Here is a 5409-nt window from a genome sequence, read left to right as displayed (position 1 = left end):
TTTTTGTAAAAGTGTTTGTTTAACGTCTAACAGAAATGAGACTTCGTATTTTTCTTAAGAAAATCCTAAACTATCATTTGTTCGAAGCGAAGATTCTAACTCATTACTTGTGGATGGAGTTTATTAAATAAGTTTTAATTTTTTGACGTGACAACGTCTTATAATTCGATGGAGCCGGCTGCACCCACGAAAAAACATGACTCATGCGGCGTTACCTCGCTCTGAGGCGTTCCATTTAAGGCTTGAAGTGCAAGCGAGAGCGCGGAACGAGCGACAAAGAGGCACAATCGGCCTCCGCGTTCGGCAGCGTTCGACATCTGTCTCTCTCCTACTTGAGTGAGCGATGCGTCCGCGTGGACAGCTGCTATACAATAATACATTTCCATTTACCTCCTTCTCTATATCCATACAAAATATCTATCAAACAAATAAAATTAAAATTTTCTTTTGAAAAATGAAATCATTCCATCAGTATTTTCTTATGACGTTGTCACGTTCAACTATCGTCAGTAAACCGACTTTACAGACAACCGATTTTTTTTAATAACACAGAAACGAAAAGTACATTAAAAAAAAGCGTTTCGCACTTGTGTAGATAATAATGAGAGCTTTGATTTGAGACCTTGACCACTCTTCTAACTTGTCTACATCAACAGTAATCCATTTAATATTCTCATTTGTCTAGAAACGACTGATATGGGGCCTTAAGTGGCTCTATTACGGTTAATTAATATGCACTTTATCGCCGGGTCTAAAAAGTATCTCAAATAGTCCAAGAATGGTGTTCCTAAAGACATTTCTATAAAATTTTAAGTACTCTTGTGTTGGAAATTGCTAATTCTATCAGTAAACCTAATTCCAATAAAATCCGTCAACTTTATTCTTTATTCCAATAACTCTTTTAAGAGACTTAACGAAACCTCAATAAAGCGTAAGAAAAAAAATGTACGAAGAAGTATTATCAGTCCTCGTTGACTAGATCTGACAGGAAGAATTTTTGCATAAATTTGCCAAAGGATATGACTTGTTTGCTGAAGTACCTACTGAAATACAGCAAAGTCAAAGTCTGTTTCAATTTGAACAGTTCTATGAAACACTTTGACATTTAATAGGGTTTAATATCAAATATTAATATGAAAATTCATTTTTAATTTCAATCCCACTACAAACTACCTCAAGTTCATGAAGGAAAAATTTGTTGCTGTTGTCACACCAGTGCCGGGAATCGAACCCAGGATCTTTGGCTTTACGCACCAATGCTCTAACCACTTTTTCCCTTATTAACTTGAGGTAGTTTGTAGTGAGATTGAAATTAAAAATGAATTTTCATATTAATATGTCACATTCTATTTTGAAAAACTACTAGGATGAAAACTAAGCCAATTTAGTCTGCTATTTAAAAATTCAGTAGTAGTATTTCGAAATAGAATGTGACTTTAAAACTATCCAAATTGAAACAGACTTTGATTTTACTGTATTTCGGTACGTATTTAAACAACCAATTTAGAAATTCAAAATAGGCGAGATAGGTTGGCAGGGCACCTTCTCAAGCATGAATATCTAGTCAGAGACATATTAGAGGCAGTAACAGGAGTTAAGAGGAGTAGAGATAGACCTAAATTTATGATCTGCATAATACAAAATAAGTCTACTAGTTTCTACTCATTTTTTTTTAAAGCATATATATTCAAGGAAATGAAATTGAATTAGTAACTGTAAGGGAAAGTCAATCAATAGTCAAATTAATTATTAATTAGCCGAAATTATATTTAATTGAAAGATAAATACAGTAAACTTCTTTCGGGGTTTGGAAAGATTAAAAATATTTATTAAAATAAAAGTTTTTTGATCTTTTAAACAATATAAAGTTCGTATTTGCATATTTTACAAAGATAGCATTTACGTATGTCTGAAAAATAGTATTTTGATTGTGAAACTTATCTAAAAACCTGACTGATAGCTGATAAAAATTAGAGGAAAGTCTTTAATATTTGCAATGACGAAATCTCAAAATTTTCGTATCATCCTTGTAAATATTTGTAATAATTTACATCATATTTAATATTTTCAGCAAAATAATAGTGGTGTACGACAATTAGATAGACTACTGATATCGATCAATAAACCAGTGGAAAAGTGATGAAGAAGTTCAGCGTGACATTGTGTTTAATAATTACAGTGTTATGTTTAATATTTCAAAAAATCAATTGCGAAGGTAAAGGTTTTTGTTTCATAATTGCTTTTAAGTGAAATACTGACAAGAAATAATCTTTTTAGGTGTTGATACAATTTTACCGACTTCTGATGCAGAATCCAAAGAATTTACATTGGAAAATAAAGCAAATCAGAAGGGTGTAGATTTAGTACATGAAAGTAGATCTATTATTGAAACCATATTTTTAATAATTTTACTTATAACTCGAATAATACCCTATGTTTTTCTCGTAGCCTTAAATGTACTTTTAAATAACAGAACGGAGGTTTTTAAATATTTATGGCATATATTTTGGGCAGCATGGGATTAAAATACATAAGCAACGATGCTAATAACAGTACTTAAGTAAATGAAAATAAATTATTATGTATTTGAAAAAAATGTGTTTTATTGTAAATCATAATTGTGATGCTTCAATTTTATGCATGTCATTAATGTTTTTCAGGCCCGTAGCCAAAAATTATTTCGAGGGGGAGATGTTGAAAGTTTACTGTTTTAAATTTTATGTTTTGTCGGAGTTTTCCTTTCCCTTATTGACTTCTACAGCGTCCTCTGCTTTCCTAATTTTTCCACATGTACAATTCTAGTTAAGATTTTTGACGCATGTGAAGTTAAATTAATTGTTATAAATGTCTCGCACCTATCCGCGCCTTTCTTTTTAGGTATGGTTACTATCTCGTTCCGTTTATAATCCTCTGGAACTTTCCCCTTCTCGTAAATGTGACTAACTAGCTTAAACATACTATCTCTAACCTCTTGTCCTTGTCCTGCATGTTTTAGAATTTCCCCCTGTACCCCATCTACACCTGGCGCCTTATTATTGTTTAAGTTTTTTAATGCTACATCGAACTCTTCTCTCATTATGGGATAACCTAGCTCATCTATCTCCAAACTGTCTTCCTTCTCTAATATATCTCCTAACTCAGGGACTGCATACAGGTTCTCTAAATATTCTTTCCACCTATCTGCCTTTTCCTCATTTTCTATCAAAAAGACCCCTGCCTCGTTTCTTATATTATTACTACTGTACCCTACATCTTTAAAGTTCCTTTTAATTATATTATACGCCTATTCGGTTTTACCTACTTCAAACGTTTCTTCTACTTCTTTACACATCCTATCAATCCACTGTTCCTTAGCTGCCCTACACTTCCTAATTATCTCCCATTTTATAGCCTTATATCTTTTTTGTCCTTCGTCTATCCTGGTTTAGTATTTCCGCCTTTCTTCTATTAATCATAAAATCTCATTTGTTATCCAGGGTTCCCTACTTTCGTTTTGTTTAAGACCTAATATATCTGTAGCTGCTGACTTTAGGCACGTTTTAATGCAATTCCATTCTGTCTCTATGTCCCTGTCATTCGTTTCTCCCGCCGCCTTTAGTATTTCGTCTGTCCTTTTACCTAGCCTATCACGTGCTTCGTTTCATTTTAGCTTTTCTAAGTCAAGACGTTTCCTAACTTCCTTCTTTTTCAGAATTTTCAATTTAAGATTGATCTTCATAATAACTAAGTTATGATCGCTATCTATATCTGCTCCTGGATAACTCCTACAGTCCTTCGCTTGATTTTTAAATCTTTGCCTAACAAGTATGTAATCTAACTGATATCTGCCTAAATCATCTGGCATCATCCACGTATAGCGCCTTCTAACGTGATGGTCGAATAAAGTATTCGCGACGGTTAAGTTATGTTCATCGCAAAATTCTATCAGCCTATCTCCCCTGTCATTTCTATTGCCTAATCCAAAAGAACCTGCTATTGCACCCACTTCACCTTCGCCTATTACTGCGTTGAAGTCTTCTACAACTATTAGGTTTTTCTGCCCTTTCACTAAACTTAACACGTCTTCTATATCTGCATAAACTGCTTCCACGTCTTCATCACTGTAAGATGATGTAGGCATGTAGACCTGCAGTAATACCGTTTTTTAAATCTATTAACCAATATTTAATACAGGATTAATTTTAGCACATTTTAGTACGTAAATCTGAGTGAGTGACACAGTTTTAAATAAAGAGGTCGTGTAAAGGTAACGTTTATGAAATATCTTGCATGAATTTCAGAACTGTTCATATTGGCCAGACAGTTCACTCCTTTAAAAAACGTGTACAAGAACACAAAAGACTTATTGAAAATAAATATATTGTACGGATATTGCTCAACAAAGTATTGAAAATAATCATAAATTTTGTTACGAAATCATAGAGTTGTTTTATATCAGGTCACGCATCGATTAGTAATAAAGATCAGGAATGCGATTTATTTGGAATGGTATCAAGAGGTTTGGGTACAAATCGAATGGCGGGAATCGCAGAACATACATGATGTGCGGATCAAAGAAGGGTACATATAGTATATTATGATACAAGTTTTTCCGGGGTCCACTATAGTGGCATGTTTCTCCCTCTGAGTGCATCGTTTTAGTTTTTATTTACGCAAAATGAAAGATTTGGCTACACCATGAGGTTGGTGAATTATATTTTCGTATTAATCGAAGCGATTTTCTTTTCGATGCTGTGTTATCTTCCGGACTTTTTGGCCGTGGTCCGTGGAATCTTGCTTTTCCAGGCGTTTCGCCGTTCTTTGCTGACGGCATCTTCAGTGGTAACTGGGCAGGTGCTGAGTCATAACTGATGCAGTTTTAGAAGGGTAAACCCGTTTTTGAGAACGGCCAAAAAGCCCGCTAAGAAAACACAGCATCGATAGACGCCGGCCGTGAAAGCCTAAGAACTACGACTTTCTTTTGTTGTGAAATTGAAGTAGGTTAGTTTTAAATAGTCTCATCCCTGTGTAGGGGTGAGTCAGTCCCCTTTGGTATTGCTTCTTTAGGTTAATTGGATTGTGGAGGAAAGTTGGAAGAGCAGTTAAAACCGTTGGTATTCGCTATAATAGTATTTAAGCAAAATTCTCTAAATATGGATTAAGTTTGATGTAATACTGAAAACGTTCCTGCTTGCAATGGAGTGTTAAGGCCCTTTAAGGGACTCTAGCGCAAAATCCATTGATAACCTCCTTCATCTATCGGGTCGTTCGGAAAGTCATTTCGTTTTATCCCGACAGAGGATTTAATTGTATTCTTTTGCACCCAACTTCACATTTAAGCCGTATAATTTTTATATGCTTTGAGAGCTCATATAGCAAGGCTTGTGTGTGAAAAATTCCAATTAATTCTACGCAGTAGTTTTTGGTTGG

This window comes from Agrilus planipennis, unplaced genomic scaffold (genome assembly GCF_000699045.2).
Source record: "Agrilus planipennis isolate EAB-ADULT unplaced genomic scaffold, Apla_2.0 scaffold19, whole genome shotgun sequence".
Lineage (NCBI taxonomy): Eukaryota > Metazoa > Arthropoda > Insecta > Coleoptera > Buprestidae > Agrilus > Agrilus planipennis.
Note: the sequence above shows the minus strand (reverse complement) of the source record.